Here is a 21,426-nt window from a genome sequence, read left to right as displayed (position 1 = left end):
CTGGTCTTTTTGTTCTCCTCAGTCCTTCAACTGATTGGCTAAGGCCCACCCACAATATGGAGGACAATCTGCTTCCCTCAAATTCTCTGATTTAAATATTAATCTCATCCAAAACACCCTCCAAACTGACAGAAAATTAACCATCACAGTTTATCTTGTGATGGGTTTTTATAGACTTTTACATCATTTAGTCCTTATCGTAAACCTCTGAAGTAGTTATACTAACCATTCTCTTTTACTAGATGAAGAAAAGGAACCTTAGGGGTTCAGAAACTTGCTGGTAAGTGGGGAAACTGGGATTTGAAACCAGGTCTGTTTGCCCTCAAAGACAATGCTTTTTTTCTCATCTACCCACACTGGTAAATGTCACTTGTTGGTATCTGCTATGCTAACGTCGGTCACATAGAGATCTGTTCCTGTAAACCCATAAGAAATGCTGTTTGGGGCCAGTTCCTCATTCCATCCTAACTGCTTAGAGTTACATGCTCAGTTCTCCCCATACACCCACAGGTGGGTACAAGAAACAGAATCTCAAGATGCACTACCCCTATTTTGGGGTAGGCCAGAGGCCTCTGGAGATTAGGGAAAACAGAAATAGAAATGGAACTCACACCTTATGAAAGGGCACCAGCACATCCGCAATGTAAATGGATATTCCTACAGACCACTCAATGATTAACACTCAAGTCATCAGAATTTAAGAGATTAATGGCTCTGCACTAAGAGAGTCTTGTATAGTCATACACCACAGAACGTCTCCCTGCTAATGTTTATGGTGGAACATCTTTTGGTTTTCAATACCTAACTTCACATGTATCTTTCAGCACAACTTATTTTGGCTGATGTTTATATAAAAAAGATCTCTATCTCTAAAACTCATTCTATCAGGGTTCTCCATAGACAGAGAACTAATAGGATATATACTGATATGTTACATAAGAGGAAATTTATTATAGGAATTGGCTCATGTGATTATGTCAGCCAAGAAGTCCCCTGATCAGCTGTCTGCCTTCTGGAGACCCAGGAAAGCTGGTGGTGTTCAGTCTGAGTCTGAAAGCCCAAGAACCAGGGGAACCGATGGTTAAAGTCCCACTCCAAAGACAAGAATCAGAGAGCCGACACTGTTAAGTCTTAGTCAAATCCAAAGGTCAGAGAACCTGGACCACTGAGGTCAGAAGGCAGAAGAAGATGGATGTCTCAGCTCAAACAGCAAATCTGCCCTTCCTCTGCCTTTTTCTTCTATCCAGGCCCTCAAGGGAATGGACGATGCCCTCTTGCTTTGGCGAGGTCCATCTTCTTTATTCAGTCCACCAATTCAAATGCTAATTTCTTCCAGAAATGAGATCACAGACACACCCAGAAATAATGTTTTACCAGCTATCCAGGCGTCCCTTAGCCCAGTCTAGTTGACACATAAAATTAACCATCACATTCATTACAACGTTTTAAACAAAATGATCTATAGGAAAATTCTGCAATTCCAAGCACAACTGTTAAAATGTCAGACTCTACACAGACTTTTTAAAAGCTGAAGAGCTCAAACACAGAGGAAATTCAATGTGCAAGAGCATGCAAAGCAACTCTTTATCAAACGATTATTTTTATTGTTTGGTGATTGTGATGCAAGATCGTAAGCATTTTACACTCTGTTACTTATATAGGTAAGTAATATACATAATTACTGGTTTCGTTCCATTTAAGGAAACTGGTGGGGAGGGAGTGGTCTATCATACCTGTATTTCTTAGTTACAGTAATAAGGGATGAGCACCAAGGCAGCATTTGTTGTACAGAACATCAGAATTTCAAAATGAATTTCTGATGTTAAGAAAGTTACATGTAGGGGCACCTGGGTGGCACAGCGGTTGGGCGTTTGCCTTCGGCTCAGGGCGTGATCCCACCGTTATGGGATCGAGCCCCCACATCAGGCTCCTCTGCTATGAGCCTGCTTCTTCCTCTCCCACTCCCCCTGCTTGTGTTCCCTCTCTCGCTGGCTGTCTGTATCTCTGTCGAATAAATAAATAAAATCTTTAAAAAAAAAAAAGTTACAAGTAATTTATTTCGGTAACTCAGGTGGCAGGGGGGATTTACTGATCACCCTGTCTTAAGGGGAACACAAAGTATCCATGTCCATTTTTTTACTCTGGAAATGAGCAAGCTTTAACTGCTTCCCATTGTGGGACTTGTTCATTGGATAAACAAGGTCAGAAGATTGCTTGTTTTTCCTTCCTGTCAGCAAATACCATGGTGGCAAGAAGGCCTTTTGGTGGAGAAAGGCCTTTGTAATGTTGCCGAAACTCCTGTCAAAGGTCGTGGATGCCGGAACAAATGTTGTTTGCACAGATGCTGGCTGCCAGAACTCAGTAGCCTAGAGTAACGACTTCCAAATATTTTCACTGACTGTTCGCCATGAACTGAGATTAGTAATTGTTTAATGGTTTAAATACAGGCAATAAACAGAAACTCCTGGTTCCTCTTCCTTTGGGGTCAAAAATGGACACACAAAGGCAGCTTTTCACAAGTGGATGAAGTACGCGATGTGGAGTCCAAGACCTTCTTTGTTTCACCACAAAGGCATGAGCACCACTCTGTGAATGCCTAAGTTCACTTCTGTGAACTGTGAGCATGGAAAGGGGCTGGAAATTGCTGGGACCCTGTTTCATTATGCTTCTGATGTAGACCTTGACGCTGTCAAATATACAAAAAATCATTCTCGATAGGCAAAGAGAGAATGATAGTAGAGGTGCTGCTGTTTCTTAAGATCCACCCTGTCTGTCCTCATTTGCGAATGTATTCATTTTTAAATGAATCAGTACATAAAGATGGATCTGCTTAGACTACAGAAGATAAGGCTGGCCTGTGCTTCCTAATCTCTACTGTATAAAGGCAGAAGTTTTGTATGTCTGTGTTTTTGAATCAAATATATAGAACTGGATGGATTGTATCATAATCTTATCTTCCATTATCGCTGTTTTTGGGGAGGAAAGATTGTAACTGTTGGTCTAAGTTTGTAACAAAGCAAAGTAAATTCCTCTTAATGCCTTAGTACGTTAAGGTATCTAAATACAGAAACATTCATCACACTTTCAAAAGGGGCTGATAATCTACTGTCTGAAAGAAACCTTTTTTTTCTCTCTCTCCGTGCACAAAATACAGGTTTTCATGGATATCCAAGCAAACGCACACACACATACCTGTATGACTTTATTTTTTCAAACTAAGGAGCAAGCACTTAGATCCGAGGTTATCTTCCATATGTTGTATATTAGTTATTCCCCTCACTGAACAGTCCACAAATGAAAACCAAAGCACACAATATAACATTCGCTTTCTTCTTCCACAAACATTCAGATTTATGGTGTCTAACCTAAAGTAGATACTCAAATTGTTGTTTCTTTCCTTTCTTTATAAAGAAATATAAAAATATAAAATAAAATCCCTTCGGGTATTGTAACATGATGAGGGTAGAACACAGCTCCTAACTGTTACCCAGATTTACCAGCCACAGGTAAAAACAAGAAATGAATTTCATGAACACAAAACCAAGCATTACAATCCAGGCAAAAGAATGCATACTGGATGAGAGCATATATATAAAATTTTAAAAGCAGGCGAAACCAAACTCTTGTATTTAGGGATGTATGCGTCAATGATAAAACTATAAATAAAAGCAAGGAAGTGACCTCCCAAAAGAAAGGTGTGGTTTCCTCCATGCACAAAGGAGAAATAATAACTGGAAGGGGACAGTCAGGGCATCTCTGGAGCAATGGCAACGTAAGTTTCAGGGAGTTCATGAAATCTGTGAACTGGTTTTAAACCTGCCTACACGGACCTCAATTCCACAGCGCAACAGACTAGTATTGACTCTCTGACCCTCAGGAAAAAAGTACAGCTTAATTACACAGAAAGGAGCCAGAACAAATGTTTTTTCTCCTCAAGCTTCAATAAACTCTACAATGAAGACAACACAAATGGCACCATCGGTTGTCCGTTGTGAAGTTTTTAAGGATGGCAGCTCTTACTCTTTCTTTCCCATACCCAGGAAAATGGTAGTCTTCAGAAGAACTCAAGACCAAATGTACAATCCCTGCTTCCCCTTCTATATTGTACAGCAGAGAAGCTGAAGCCTTCCTTTGCAATTACTTCTTCCCTGCGCATAGCTCTGGACCCAGATGGATGAAAATACAAATGTGGTAAAACAAAGCCGATGAGACAGCTCCAGGCATGGGACCAACCTCTCTTGCTCAGATCTTCCCTGGCAAATGGATCTGAGATACTAGAAGGAGAAAGAGAACAAAGGAGGCCCTCAAAGCCCTGACATGCTCTGTGCTGTGCTTGCCAAGAAGCCCCCAGCACATCACACTGGGCCAGATCATCATTCGTAGATGTGTGGCCGTATTCCCTCATCCTAGCTCCTTATCCCAAAATATACTCACTGGTTATGACGATAAGTGTATTTATGCTGTCCCCCTAACCCACCACTGTCTGTCCCCCATAAGACTGAAAAGCTCCCTTAAAACTTGATGATGTAAAGGTTATAAATATGAGTACCTGGAATCCCACATGCTGCAGAACAAGCTGACTACCACGTGCTGCAGCAGAGCTGGGGGACCAGGCTGTAGAATTTAAACTGGTGTCCGTTCCCTCAGCAGCTATGATCTGTACCCCCGATGTCCACCCAAGTGCCACAGCGCAGCAGGACCCAGGCTCTGACTAGAAAGTATGGGAAGACCAGAATGAACATTTATGAATCCCTTACTATGTACCAGGACTTTTGAGTTAGCTGCTTTCAAATATTTTATGTTATCAAACCCCAAATCCCTATGAGATTCTCATTCTATAGGTGAGAAAACTAAGGCTCAGAGAAGTGAAGTAACTTCCCCCAAAGACATACTTGGCTTTGACTCTTGTCAGAGAAATAGAACATCTGGCTCGGAGCCATATTAAAATAACTTTTAACCATAACCAACCATGGGCTGCAATCAAGGACACTTGTCAGTTTATGAGCTTAAAATCAAGATCCCTCAACAACACTTTGTTAAAGGATCCCTCCCAGGGCTACCCTCCAACTGTCTTGGGATCCCTCCCAGGGCTACCCTCCAACTGTCTTGGGAACTTAACATTGTGACAATTCCTTGCATGACAACCTTACCTAAGTTTTCTATGTTTCCATTTCATATAAAATGGGGAAGTTGCAATAGACTCTTTCCTACTTCCTAAGCAAATATCGAGCAAAAGTAAGTTCTGTGGGTGAGGCTAATTAAACATTTTCCACTTCGATGCCTTAGTTGACTCGGGCACAGAGACATTGATTTGGAGTATGAACTCTGAGCAGGTACAATGAGGGAAGGAATGGCAACTTTGGTCATATGGTAAATAAGGCAAGGGATTCAAGCACATAGAACATAAATGCCTAGTATAAGATATCTCTCACTTTCATTTTCTCATTGTCCTAATTTCCTCATTCAGTTATCATTCAGTTATTATTTTATCATGGTTTCTCATACAAATCCTCACGATATATAAGCATTTTTAGAAAAAAATCAAGAAAAAATTTTTAAAGATTTTTATTTATTTAGAGAGAGAGAATACAGAGTGTGGGGAGGAGCAGAAGGAAAGAGAGAATCTCAAGCAGATTCCCTGCTGAGAGCAGAGCCCAATGGGGCAGGGTTGGGGGAAAGGGAGTGCAGAGCCTCGATCTCAAAACCCTGAGATCATGACCTCAGCGGAAACCAAGAGTTGGACGCTCAACTGACTGTCCCTACTACCCAAAGCAACCAACAGATTCAATGCAATCCCTATCAAAATATCAATAGCATTTTTCACAGAACTAGAACAAATAATACTAAAATTTGTAGGGAATCATAGAAGACCCCAAAACAGACAAAGCAATCTTGAAAAAGAAGAGCAAAGCTGGAGGTATCACAATCCCAGGTTTCAAGATATGCTACAAAGGTATAGTAATCAAAACCAGTATGGTACTGGCACAAAAACGACACATAAATCAATGGAACAGAAAAGAAAGTACAGAAATAAACCCACATTTATGCAGTCACTGACTCTATGACAGAGGAGGCAAGAATATACAACGGGGGAAAAAACAGTTTCTTCAATAAATGGTGCTGTAAAAACTGAACAGCTACAAGCCAAAGAATGACATTGGACCACTTTATACCGTACACAAATATAAACTCAAAAAGGGATTAAAGATCTAAATGTGAGACCCGAAACCATAGAACTCCTAGAAGAAAATACAGGCCATAATTTCTTTGACATTGGCTGTAGCAACATTTTTCTAGATATGTCTCCTAAGGCAAGAGAAACAAAAGCAAAAACAAACTATTGGGACTACATCAAAATAAAAGGCTTTTGCATAGCAAAAAACAAAACAAAAACAAAAAACCATCAACAAAATGAAAAGGTAATCTACTGAATGGGAGAAGATATTTGCAAATGATATATTTGGTAAAGGGTTAACATCCAAAATATATAAATAACTTATATAATGCAACACCAAAAAAAATAAAATAAAGTAAAAATAATTTGATTTAAAAATGGACAGAGTAGGCACCTGGGTGGCTCAGTCAGTTAGAGCGTCAGGGTCATGAGATCAAGCCCCATGTCAGGCTCTGTGCTCACAGTGGAGTCTGCTTGTCCTTCTCCCTCTGCTCCTTCCTGCCTCAAATAAATAAATAAATATTTTTAAAAAATGGGCAGAGGACTTGAATAGACATTTTTCCAAAGAAGACATCCAGATGGCCAACAGAAACATGAAAAGATGCTCAGTATCACTAATCATCACAGAAATGCAAATCCAAACCATATGAGATATCATATTAGCCTGTAAGAATGACTAGAATTGAAAAGACAAGAAACTAGTGTTAACCAGGATGTAGAGAAAAAGGAACTCTCATGCACTGTTGGTGGGGATGTAAATTGGTGTAACCACTGTGGAAAACAGTATGAAAGTTCCTCAAATATTTAAAAATAGAAATATCATATGATCCAGTAATTCCACTATTGGGTAGTATATATAATGGAATATTACTCAGTCATAAAAATAATGAGATCTTGCCATTTGCAACAATGGATGAATCTAGAGGGTATTATGTTAAGTGAAATAAGTCAGACAAAGAAAGACAAATGCCATATGATTTCACTTATACGTGGAATGTGAAAAACAAAACAAATAAACAAAAAGCAAAACAAATGAGTAAAAAGCAGAATCAGACACAAATGCAGAGAACAAACTGATGGTTGCCAGAGGGAAGGGGGTAGGGGATGGCCACAATGCGTGACGGGGAGTGGGAGATACAGGCTTCCAGTTATGGAATGAATAAATCACAGGAATAAAAGGCACAGCATTGGGAATATAGTCACTGGTATTGTAATAATGTTACGTAGTGACAGATGGTAGCTACACTTGGGGTGAACATAATATATAGACTTGTCGAATCATTATGTTGCACACTTGAAAGCTAATGTAACATTGTGTGTCAACTATACTTAAAAAGAATTTTTTTTAAAGTTGTGACAGACACTAGCTAAATGCTCAGTAATCTCTTTAATTATTCCCAGGAATTCAGGCAAACTACATTTCCCAATCTTCCATGCAATTAAATTTGGAGCCATATAACCAATCCTGGTCAATGAAATGCAGGAAGGAGGCCACTAAGACCGCTTTCAGGCCTGGTCCTAAAATCTTTGCGTGATCATCTCTGCTCTCTCTTCTCTTCCACAGTGATCAAGGAAATCACAGGTGTCAAAGAATAGAATGATCTAGGAGCTCCTGGGTGGCTTAGTCAGTTAAGCACCTGCTTTCCACTCAGGTCATGACCTCAGGGTCCTGACTGAGCCCTGCATGGGGCTCCCTGGTCAGTGGGGAGTCTGCTTCACCCTCTCCCTCGGCCCCTCCTCTTCCCACCTCCCGCTCCTCCCCCTCCACCCTGCTTGTGCACGCTCTCTCTAACAAGATAAAATCTTAAAAAAAAATAGAATGATCTACATGTACCTGCAGCCTGTGAGAAGTGTAAGAAATAAATTTCTTTTGTATTAAGCCACCAACATTCTGAGATTGTTACAGCAGTTAGTATTGCTTACCGTGATGATGTGCTAAGAAAGTTCTGCTTGTTCTACCTTTTAATACTGGCAAAAGAAAAGGTAGAAAAAAATAATTTTGAAACCTTAGCAAAGAATTATACAAATTTATAGCCCATGAAGTGCCAGGGAACATTTCAGGTTCTGGCAGAATTCCTAATATGACTCTCTGTTACTTGTTTCTGGTTCCATACATTTGGCTTTTTCTTTTGAGAAGCCACCAACATCCTTTTAATACCCTGAGTTTTTTATTTGGTTGAACAGTACCTATTCTCCACCCCACCCCCCAAAAAAGGGGTGTTCACAACCCAATCCCCAGAACCTGTTTTAAGAGATGTAAAAGAAGACACAGATATGTAGAGAAGGCCATGGGAAGAGGGAGGCAGAGATTGGAGTGGGCATCGGTAAGCCAAGGAACACTGGGGGCCACCAGAAGCTGGAGGAGGCAGGGAAGGATTCCCCCATAGACCTTCAGCGGGAGCATGGTCCTGCCAACACCTTGATTTCAGACTTCTGGCCTCCAGACTGTAAAAGGGTACTATTTTGCTGTATTAAACTACCGAGTTTGTGCTAATTTGTTATGGCAGCCTTAGACCTAACACAGAGGTCGACTTCCCTGCAGAGTGACCAGAGTATGATGCAGCAACCCTAGTTGGCCCTGACCTTCCAAAGAGAATCTCATGGGCTCTTTTGTCCGAACGGTTTTTACTGTTAATTACTATCGGAAAGAAGTCAGCGATGACCAAAAGTAGTAACTTGGAGAAATTACGAAGAAATCCTTAAAAACCTCTGTGCTCTCTGACATCTGATTGTATGGCACCCAGAAGTCTGGGTGAACCTCTACTTTCTACATTTATTTATGAGTCAAGCTGGTCCTAAAATCTCAGTGATCTCCCTCAGTGATCTCCAAATTTTTTTTATCATATGCTTGTTTTTACTGGTAGTATTTTGAACACACATCCCCATAAAATGTGTACCTTTGTTTCTATTTTTATTGTTAGAAAACATACATAACATAAACTTTACCATTTCCACTATCTTTAAGTGTACAACTGGGTGGCAGTAAGTACATTCACAATCTGGTGCAACCACTTCCAGAACTTTTTCATCATCCCAAAGAGAAATTCTATGACCATTAAGCAGTAACTCTCCATTCTCCATCCCACCCAGCCTCCAGTGACTTCTCCTGTACTTTCTGCCTCTCCATTTGTCTGTTCTAGGTACCCCATAAACGTGGAGTCGTACAGTGTTTGCCCTTTTGTGTCTGGCTTATTTCACTCATTGTGTTTTCCAGGTCCATCCAGGGTGCAGCATGTATCAGAGTTTCATTCCTTTTTAAGGCAGAATACTACCACTATCTGTAGATGGGACATTTGACTGTTTCCACCTTCTGCCTAACGGGGAGTAACGCTGCCATCAACACTGGTGCACAAGTATCTGTGTTTTCAGTTCTCTGGGACGTAGACTTAGGAGGTGAGGGCGACGTCAGATGGTAACTCTACATGTAACTTTGTGAGGAACCGCCAGGCTATTTCCCACAGCTCTGATGCCATGTGACAGTCCCACCAGCATCACCCCCCGGTCTGTGGTTTCTCTATCCTCACCAACACTTACTTTGTGGTCTTTTGATAAGAGCCAACTTAATGGATGTGATCATTTATTTTTAATACATGTATCCATTGTACTGTAAGTCATTGTTAATTATGAAATGTAAAGATAGAAAGTCTGAATTTTAAACTTGAAAAAGATAAATATAATCTATATTTTAAGTAAACTTCAATTGTATTTATTAGTGCTTCTCAGAACATGTTAATGCTTAAAATTTAACATCAATATTAATGATTTTAGTGAACACAAATAATTAAATATAACTTGTTATATTTTTAAACCTCAGTTGAATGTTTTGTGTGTCACTGAGTTTTAATGGCTATCATCTGAGAAAAGCTCCTTATGCAGATATTTAGATCCACATGGAAAAACTACATAATCGGTTGTAAATCGGGGAGTTTAATTTTCCATGTTTTTCTGTTAAAATACCACTAGTAAATTTTTATCTTTCTGATTTAATTCTGTTTCTTCGTAAATGAATCAGAAAATAATTGCATTTTCTTATTATTACCAAACAGTTTCAAAACTCACTCACACTCTCTATTTGAAGGATATTTTTAAACAGAAAATTCAGATTCAAATTTTTTAAGTTTGAGAGAGGAAAATTTGTACATGACACATTTACATGGTTTTTGACAATAAAATCACATAACAGCAGGAACATTTCCAAACATCCAATTTTAAAATCCTTTGTTCATAGCAGGAGTTTCTTTTGAAAAGCAATTACTTTCTTTTTCATTGTTAAAACATCACTTTAAACTTGGAGGGTAGATTAAGTGTGTTTATATTTTCAAGAAATGTTTTTTGGGTAGTATACTATTGACAACCACTTGTCAGCACAGAAGAGGACAGCAAATTCGGAACACTTGCCTTTGTGTTTAAAAAAATGCAAAATACATCTTTTAAGTTAAACAACGTTTTAGTACTTTGCCATGAGAAATGTAGTGTAACTGTTAAGGTACAAAAGGATTTCCACAGTCTCTTCCCATCTCATTACAAAATCCACTATTTTATTTTGTTTCTGTAAAACTAAGTGTACGAGTATTCTCTGTTTCATGGAAAAGGCAATACTCTGGGACAAGACTGCAGTAAATGAAAGAGAGAGGGGGCAATGTCAAGCCCACTGCTTAGTGGGATTCCTGCTTTAAGTGCAAAAATGACCACGAAATATCTCCCTTTTAGCCTTTGCAGTGTGACCTTGCAATTTGACTTTGCAGCTCCTTCCATCAAGAGATAGAGACTACAGTGGACCCCTGAACAACATTGAAGGTTAGGGGTGCCCAACCCCCGGCAGCTAAAAATCCACCCACACTTTGGACTTCCCCAGAACTTCACGAGTGACAGCCTGCTGCTGACTGGAAGCCTTACTGATGACATAAATAGTTGATTAACATATTCGGGGGGCATCTGGGTGGCTCTGTTGGTTAAGCAACCAACTGTTGATTTCGGCTCAGGTCATGATCTCATGGTTCTGAGACCGAGCCTCCCTGTTGAGCTCTATGCTCACAGGGAGTCTGCTGAGGATTCTCCCTCTCTCTCTCTCTCTCCCTCTCTCTCTTTCTGCCCCTCCCCCCACTTGCGTGCTTGCTCTCTCAAAACAAATAAATCTTTAAAAAAAACATGTATGTTGTATGTTATATGTATTATATACCGTATCCTTACAACAAAGTAAACTAGAGAAAAGAAAATGTTATTTAAAAAGAACCATAAGGAAGAGAAAATACATTTATGGTACCGTGTTGTATTTATCAAAACAAAACAAAACAAAAAAACTTGCACAGTTTAAACTCATGGTGCTCAAGGATCAACTGTATTCCACCCTCCCCCCTTGAATCTGGGCAGCCTTGTGACTTGTTTTAGCCAAGGGACTGTGGCAGGAGCACCAGGGTGCAAGTTTCAGGTCTGGACCCCTAGACACGGAATGCTTCCGCTCCTGTTCCCGACTCTGCCAGCGGGTGACCAAGCAGGGGCTTCTTAGAAATGCAAATCCCTCCTCTCCTTCCCCTGAAGATTCTGCTTCTGTGGGTCTAGGGATGCACATTTTTATCAAGCATCAGAAGCAATTCTGATCAGAAGGCCTTCAGATAACACTTCAGAAAAACCTGTGAGCCTTGATTATGGAACAGCCTCAACTCTAAGTAGATTTTAAGAATCAGAAAATACTTATGAACTAGTGTTCACTCATGGTCTAAAACATGTGCCATCTTGGCAAAATTCCTGAGCTCAAATCTAGTCCTGACTTTGCATTTTACTAGCTCCCTCATCTTGAATAATTTCCCTAACCTCTCTAAGCTTCAGTTTTCCTATTTATAAAATGGGAATTTTATTTAGCGCTTACGTTTGTTGCAAGAATGAAACGAGATAAGCACTCAACACAGAACCTGGGGCACAGTAGATGTTCAACTATTTATTATTCTGATCTCAGTCTTATAATATTATCTTTAAGTACCTACTCCTCTCGAAGGGTTAATTTGCGTTTCTGGACAGCTCCAAACCCCTTAACCAGGTCTCACACAACTCACACAAGTTAGGCTCTGGAATCAGACACACTCTGGTTCCTGTTCCAAACCCCACACCTATTAGCATGTGACCTTAGGACTTAACCCAAATGTTGGTATTTGCATCTGTGAAACAGGGACAAAGGTGTGGGGTTTACACCCCACACCACAGGCTGTGAAGATTAGAAGAGTTAATGTATGAAAAGCCCTTCCCCCAATGCCCCGCACATTGTAACCCACAGCAATAGTACTTGTTAGTGTTATTTCCTCAGGGCTCATCCTCTTACGCCCTGAAATTCCAATCCAGAAAAGACACCTGCAGGGGCGCCTGGGTGGCTGGGTCAGTCAGGTTATGATCCCGGGGCTCCTGGGATCAAGTCCCACATCAGGCTCCCTGCTCAGCAGGAAGTCTGCTCCTCCCTCTGCCCCTCAACTCCCCTTGTGCTCTCTCGCGCTCTCTCTCTCAAATAAATAAATAAAATCTTAAAAAAAAAAGAAAGGAAAGAAAGGACACCTGCAGTTTTCCAGAAACAACCTAGAAACTCAATGGTGAGGCTGCATCGAGGTGTTCTTAGAATCTGGTGGGAGTATCCTGTAACATGGCAGTGTGCATAGACCAGTTAGGGGCAGGACCCCCAGGGAAGAGGAAAGCGAGGGACTCCCGAGAGGCTTTCCTGTGGCACTAACTCTCAAAGCAGACACATCTGGTATTTGGAGCCTCAACAAAAGGAACAAGCTTGGTTTTGCTGGACTTGCATTGTCCAAAGCTCACCTGTGAGAACAATGAAGGTAAAGCATGTGTGGCCACCAAAAGCAGGTCACAGCTGCAAGGCCCAGCGAGTCGTTCGGGTGGATAGTAAAGTCATCCTCCCTTCTCCATCACTGCTCTCAGGACCTAAGCCGAGCCCGTCGAGCCCGCTGTGGGGAAAAGCACAGCCCTTTACCTGGTGCTTCTGCCCCTCACTCATCGGTTCCTCCTCCCCGCTCAGCACACCGTGGCCAGAGGATTTCCCAAACCCCACCTGCGTCCTTTTACACTCACGGGTGAAACCTATAGGGGCTGCTCCTCTCAGGCCCGATGTAATGTTCATTCCTACTGCAGCAGGCTTCACCCTTCCACGCGTATGAAATGCCTCTCAGTAAGAACCCCAGCAATTCCCCAACTGCCAGAGGCGGGCCAAGGTGCTGCTGTCCTCAGCATTCAGGTGGCCCAAGTTAGACAGCTTGGAGTCCAGCAAAATGCACGCATACCCTGACACCTTATATTGGATCGCACTGCTTTCTAGCCAGAATAAAACAAGACCCTTTAGGATGTTTGAAAATGCATTAATAATAAATCCAGGGTCATCTTCCAATTTGGGGTTTTTTTTACTAGTATATCACCAGTGACTTTCTGTGACAAGATTTTCTAACACTTGTAAATCGATTTCATTTTTTAAGTAAGTTCCCCAAACCAGAAGTCCTGGTTATCATCAAAAGTCACTTGCTTGGGGAGAGATTCTCCCATAATCATATCCTGTGTCTTACTTCAGGACTGGAGGGTGGGAATCTTCCACAAGTGATTCTTGGCAGCCACAGAGACTGTGAGCTGTCTCTACGGGTCAAGGGATGTCCAGACTCCATGAAGTGTGACAAAGTCGCCTTGCATTTTACCAGAGCCCGAGGAAAACTCAAAACAACAACAACAAACAAACGACAACGGCAACAACAAACCTAAAAGACAAAACCATAACACTGAAAAGCTTGCCTCCTACCCCTGGAGCGAGCATTTTTCTGAGACTTAAGTATTCCTTCTTCTCATATTTTATAACATTTCCATTGTGGTAGAATTGCCATGGAGAAAGAGAGAAATACTGAAAGAGTGGGAGAATGACTTGGCTCTGAGGAGAAAAATGCCTATGTTTTGTCCCTGACCCCTTAGCTGAAAGGGCAACAGAAAACATTTGTGGGGCCACAGGGATTATTTCCCCAGCATTGGAGGGGCTTCTATGGCAGGATCAACTCTGGGGGAACCTGGAGATGTCTGATACCTCATAATAGCCTATTAACTTTTCCTTTTTAAAGATAAGTCTCATTTAATTGATTACAAAGCTTTCAACTAAGACCGACGGGGCCTTCTAGAGAGTGTCCTGACAATTCCCAGGTGCAGTCTTGCACCAAGCAAACTGCAAACTGCAAACCCCTGAAGCGGTAATGTAGGACCCAAAAAAAAAAAAAAAAAAAAAGGCTTAAAAAACATTCTTATTGGGGCGCCTAGGGGGCGCAGTCGTTAAGCATCTGCCTTCGGCTCAGGGCGTGATCCCGGCGTTATGGGATCGAGCCCCACATCAGGCTCTTCCGCTGGGAGCCTGCTTCTTCCTCTCCCACTCCCCCTGCTTGTGTTCCCTCTCTCGCTGGCTGTCTCTATCTGTCGAATAAATAAAATCTTTAAAAAAAAAAATTCTTATTGTTAGTGGTGGTCTTGTTCTGTGCCTTAAAAAGATTACACGGGCCCTTAGTATTTCAGGAATCCCCGAGAATTATTTATGGGAAAGCAATTATGTTTGAACCTTTCAGCAAAGGAGAGAAACTATCAAAGCCCTCATTCAGGAGAGAATCATCCTTGTTCCACCTCCACCTCTAGAGGAAAATAATGGCCATTACTTTCAACTTCAATACTTCTCAAAACGTCCAGAGAATCAGGGCTTTACTCTGTGATTCTAAACAATAACCTCTCCAGAAACCATATTTCTACAGCTGATAATCAATTCCAAAGCCTATTAAAGTCTTTAGTTGGAATGCACATCCAAATCAAAACACTTAACCTTTTCAATTCAAAAGAATTCAATTCAGAAGAACTTTCCACCTCAGCTTCTATGGCACCAGATAGCAAACTGGAGGGTACATAAGGACACAAAGCACGTATTTAAAATGCATATCCCTGGCTTCAACCCGAGTTACCAACCCAGGTGACTTTAATACAGATGGGTCAAGGCTACACTCTGAAAAACATTTCTTTAGATTTTGGACAACTAAACAGAAATTGCTAAATGCCACGCATCGTATCTTGTTATAGCGCTTGTCAAGGAAGCATTCCTGTCTGCCCACTGGACAGAAAGAAAGGAAACTTTGTGTGGCTAGCTGTGTCCTCTATTGCTTCTGAGGAAAGCAAAGCCCCCAACGCAACAGAACTCCTCTTAGGTGATAAATGCTACAGGGGAGGCTCGGAAAGCTGGACAAAAGACTGCCGTGATCGGTCTAAGTGCTTCATTACCCCTCCCCTGGGGCTCGGCACATCACCACCCTCGACACAATCAGGAACTCCTCTGTAAAGAAGAGGAATGAAGACCAGACAAGTCATAGTGTCCACCTAAAAAGGGAAGGAAGCAAACATATGCTGAATACCTACTACATGGAAAGTTCTGGAACAAGTAATTAAACATTTTTTAAAAAATCTCATTTAACATCATACCCCAAACTCTCCTGTTAACAGAGCTCTTTACTTTGACCATATCGCCTCTGCTCTCTTTCGGAGTTATTACAGTGTAAGTCCTCATACTGGACTTTCCAAAAAGATTGTCTTTTAAAAGTTTCCATTTAACGCAATTTTAATCACTCAAAACTGAGTTTTCAAGTTCGTCTATAAGCTATATTACCTTTTCTTTATTGAGGTTCTTTGGTCTCTTTTATTTCTGGCAGTAAGAGAAAACTTTTTATGAAAACCTTGAGCACAATACTTTTAATCCATTAGAGATATGAATAAAAGGAATCAATTCCCTTCCCTATTGTTCTGAAGATTTAAAAATATAAAGAACTTAAGACTCCCAGTACAGCTATTATTCAGTATATGGTGATTGCCTTGAGAGATTGCGATATTAAAATTTTTCTTTTGTTCTCATTTTTTAAAAGGAAACTAAATGCAAAGAAAAATGTTGATACGATGCACAGGATACAAATTAAAACACGGAAGTCAGGAAATGCAAAGGTGAATGATCTCACAGGGATCTTAGCTCGAGCACACTGACCCCACACATGATGATCGGTCAGCAAGACACCTTTGGTGTTTCCGCGATAAATCTGACATCGCGGCCACCAACCTTTGTGAATCTGTAATTGCCCGGACGGTTCAGAAGTGAACAACTTACTACTGGAATTACTGCTCTTTAAAATGCGTGTTTAATTTTATTCTCTACATTTTATTTACTTTAAAAATATAATTACTTGTATTCATAAATTTTTAGTTCCTACGGCCAGAAGAAATGTTGCTGAATCAACATGATGCTAAAAACTGGTCTATTCAGTGAATGGTTCAGTCAACACAGCCCTGAACTGAGTCAGACTCAATGTCTGACAGTTGAATTATTTGGACGTTTTAGTGTCATAAACAGTCAATCTCAATCTCACTCCCATAATAGGCGGATACTGAGCACACATCACCCTGATTTCTTTGACTCTGTGGGGTTAAATGTGCTGAGGGGTCTGGGTCTCCTCCCCTTAGCCATCTCCCCGCACAGTCCCACTCCCCTCCAAGGGAGAGAAGGGAAGGGAAGGGTGAGAGATACAGACTGACTATGGTGTGGACTGCTCCATTCCCCCAGCCTGTCCCCCGTCTAGAAGAAACCCTGCGGTCAGACCGCCGTGCTGTAGCAGTAATGGTCAGTTCCACAGTAAGGCCAGCCAGTATGTCCAGCTTTTCAAGCCAAAAGGTCTCTGACTCAACTACTCAGCTCTGCTCTTGGAGCACTGAATGAAATAGCCATAGACACGACTTAAACAAAGGTGCGTAGCCATGCTCCGCCACGACTTGATTTACAAGACAGGCGGCCAGCCAGGTCCTCGTTTGCAAGCCCCTGATCTGGGGAACGCGGCTTATCTTTTTCGTATTTTATCAAGAATACCGTCCATTTTACAGCTCAGTAACTCAACACTGTTTTCCTTTTTTAATATACACTGTCACCTGATTCTATTTTCTATCTTGTCACCACTATTCTAGCTGATTCTATAATTTACCCTTCTAATCGTAAAGCTTCCAGTCCCTACTCCAGATCCCTTTATTTCTCTTTACCTTTAATCACAACCCCAATTTCGCCAGCCATCATCCACTGGGGAGAACAACTGAGTCAGCATACAGGAGGGGTAATACCTGTGCTAATCAGGGACTGCTGTATAACAAAGCACCCCAGAACTCTGTGGCGTAAAACAACTACTTACATCTTTCATAAATCTTTGGGTCAGCTAATGACTTAAGTCTCCCCTCACTTCTTTCTCATGATTTTCTTGCTTATTCTTGGTAGTTATTATTCCAAAAGAACTAATAAAATTATTTCATCTACTTCACGCCCCAAAAATTCACTGAGGTTTTAATTGCCTCACTCACTCATCTTAGGAAGATTGACATTCCTACAGTAATATGTCTTTTCACCTAGTGCCATAGTAACCTGCTTCAATTTGTTTAGATCTGGCTTTGTATCTTTTCCGAACATTTTGTAGTTTTGTTCTAGGCTCTGTACTTTTCTTCTTAATTTGTTGCTAAGTATTTTACAGGTTGTGTGGCTATCATCACTGGGACATTTTGCGTTCACAAACATGGGAATTTCCTGGAGAAATCGGAACCCAACCCCCATCTAGGAAGGGCAAGGAGAGAAGGAACAAAGATGCAGGCCATGCCAGAGGGGAGGTGGCAAGTTTAAGGAGCAAGGGAACTTACCCAGGCTTGTCTTCACAGCCTGAAGACGAGTAGCTCTCCACATCAACCCACCAAAATCTTATTATACAGGGTATTATACAGATTACACAGGATTCACTCACATATACTGTCCAGACAGTCCCCCAAACACGCTGTTCTCTCAAGTCGGTGTCCTTGAAAACGGCTCCCACTCTCCGAAGGGCGGACCACAAAAGTACATTTCACAGCAGAGGGGAGGGGTGAGGGGCCTCCAGTGGCCCGGGGTCAATTCCTGGGTCAGGCGGTCACAGTCTCCCTATGACCTCCTCCAAAAAACATTTTCATTTGTACAGAATTATTATTAATGCAGATTTTGGTTTTTGCACATTTATCTTACACCCAACCTCTTTATCAAAGTTCTTTTCCTTTCTCTTCTAGCAAAATGAAGTTATACTTGATTTTTATTTCAATTCTCATTTTTAAACTTGTTTTTCCTTCTCCTTTCTCTTAATATTCTTTGCTATGTTATTGTTATAAGCCCTAAACAATACATATAAAGCACTTAGCACAGTGTCTAGCAAATAAAATAGTAGGCACTCAGTGAACAGTAGCTATTAAGATTTTGATGTTTCATAATAAATTTAAATTTTATGCTATTTTTTTATTCATTACCCTACTCTTAGCTATCAGATCTTTTTTTTTTAAAGATTTTTTTATTTATTTGAGAGAGAGAGCACAGAGGGAGAGTGGGAGGGAGAAGCAGACTCCCCACTGAGCAGAGCTGAGACCCTGATTCAGGCTTGATCCCAGGACCCTGACCCAGATCCTGACCTGAGCTTAACTGACTGAGCCACCCAGGTACCCCTTGGGATCTTTCGACTATATGAACAGGAAAGAATCCCTATCTGGAAAACTCTGGGAAATAGTATACAATTTTGTACTTCATATTCCTAATACCCTAATACATTATATCCCCAAAGATGAAAATAATTAGCTAGTACATGATGCACCATTTGTAGGGCAATTCTTAAAGTCAAATATATTTAAGATTTTATGGTTTGATCAGAGGTGTCAAACAAGCTGAACTCAGCTTTTATATGAAAAGTGTAACACTTGTAAAATGCAGCTTTAATGGAACTAACGACCACATTAATTAAAGCAGACCTTCCTCATTAAACCTAATGTTGAGAACAAACTCCCTTTCTAATCCCGATCTTCCACTCATTTTTTTTAAAAGATTTTATTCATTTGTCAGAGAGAGAGAGCACAAGCAGAGGGAGCAGGGGAGTGAGGGGGGAAGCAGGCTCCCCGCTGGGCAGGGAGCCTGATGTCCTGGGACCCTGACCTGAAGGTAACCGCTCAACCTGCTGAATCACCCAGGCACCCCCCACTCATTATTTTAAGATGTGTCTTTCCATTGTTTCCCAAAGTGCTATTATTTCAATGATTTTCTTTCTTTTGCATTTGAATTAGCCTATGCTTGTTTTAGACAAATGTATTTTTCTCTTTGTAAAAATGTACTTGCTTTCTTAATCTAGGAAATGCAGAAGCTGGACACAAGGAAAAAGTGAAGGGAAAAAAGTATGGCTTAACCAGGAACACTGTTTTGACTGCCTTAGATTTGTATGTGACATATTTGTGTATTTAGTTACTTTGTTCAGTTGACTAGAGAACAATATTATGAACCAAAGTTTACAAGGTCTCCTCTCAAAGATACTGGTATCACGGTCTCTTCGCCAAAAGACTACATCTTTACATATAATAATAATAAAGGAGCAGCACATTGCCTCACGTAATTCCTGACTAAAACCTTCACTCTATAGATAAGAAAAGTGAGGCCTCGTGAAGCTGGTCACAAAAACAACAAAGAATTTGGTTGAATTTTACTTCCAAGCCTGAATTCTTCATCACAAAACTGTACTTTCCCTTAAGCTTGTTCTTCGGCTTAAGCCAAAACATCTAGATATCCAAAGCTTTTAACTTTTTTCTCACTCAAGATTCTTCGACGGGTGCATTACGAGTAGCCATTGGAATTAGCTCACAACGTATCGAAAGTTACATTCCTCCATCTGAACTGATGTCGTACACGTGCACGTGCCCCTAGATCACACTAATTAGCACCAGCCAACTCTGAGGTTGAAAGTCTTTCTTTCAAGGCAAGTTTTGGGAACCCAGGCGGTGAGTCCAGAGGTGTCAGACGTAACTCGTCTTTTGAATTACTCGAACTAGGTTGGTTTTTCTTGGGGGAACTGATTGTGCAGCAAGGCCCCCCCATGTTTACTTTTAACAGATGCCTACGTTCCTTTGGGCTGTTGGAGTGGTTGTGCCCTTGGGGGAGAACACACATTTTTCAAAGAGGATAAGCTGGAGCTGTTGTGAGAAAGGCAGAGAGGGAGCCCATGTTCTATCTAGCTCATTTCAGTGGAGATGTTTTCCTTTTCTTGACAAAGGTAGATCATTCTAGACGCTCAAGAGTTGGTGCAAGTCTGGGAGGTAAAGGTCCCTGATGAAATTTTCAGTGTTTCCTATCTCACTTCCTCAAATCTAGGCCCTAAATTCCCCGGGAATCTGGGGAAGCGGGAAGTCGGGACAAGGAGGTGGATTCGATCTTAACACACCCTGCTTTATCAGCCCGCAAGTGCCTATCTTTAGGAGGCTGGCTCTGCCCTCAGTCCAGAGAATGCTGACTGGGAGTTAAGTGGGCAGGATGTTCTCTGTGCAATTTATATATAATTATATACAAGACAAGAATGTGTGGAGCAGGGAATGGAATCCAGCAAAAACATAACCAAAAAGGTTTGTAGGCCCTCTAAGAAATATACCACACACATAAAAGAGGCCCAGTGGCCAAATACCTCCTTACTTTGTGAGCCAACCCACCCCTGGATACATATGTGCTAATAAAAATAGACCATATGTGGGCAGCACAACTTCCGAATTTTTCTTGATAAAGTATTTGAATGCTGACTTCCAAGAGATAGACATAATTGCTCTCCTCTTGGATGAAAATGAAACTCAAATATGTGGTCTTGATTACCAGAGTAGAACACAGAATTGACAGATTTAAAACATTATATTTCTGCCAAGATGATTGCACTTTCTTTTCCTTTAAAAAAAAAAAAAAAGCCTTTTTCCGTTCCCTTTTCCAGCTGATGGATAGATAAAAATGGCACTGAGATTTCCAAGACCACTTGGCAGCAGAGGTTTGGTAAAAGGGCTGAATGTTTTGAAGATTGGTTTGGACTCTTTTTTATGAAGTGGGAAGAGGAAAAATTAAATGTCTGCGTGTATCAGAGTTGTAGATTCAAGACACACATACCAACCTGTGGACTAGCGGAAATCATCGGGTGCTTTCATTTTCTTTCCATCTCTCTGGAACACACAAGTGGGGTGGCCAATCCCAACCACCCAGGGGCCTAGAATCACATTTTCATCATGTCCCTCTTTGGTGGCCTGGAGGCCAGGGGGCACAGTGGGGACTAGATTCAGGAAGGACAATTACATGACAGAACAGAAAGTTCTTTTTTAGACCACATTTCACCCTAATGCTGTTAATACTAACTTCTCCATGTTTTCATCTT

This window comes from Ailuropoda melanoleuca, chromosome 11 (genome assembly GCF_002007445.2).
Source record: "Ailuropoda melanoleuca isolate Jingjing chromosome 11, ASM200744v2, whole genome shotgun sequence".
NCBI lineage: Eukaryota > Metazoa > Chordata > Mammalia > Carnivora > Ursidae > Ailuropoda > Ailuropoda melanoleuca.
Note: the sequence above shows the minus strand (reverse complement) of the source record.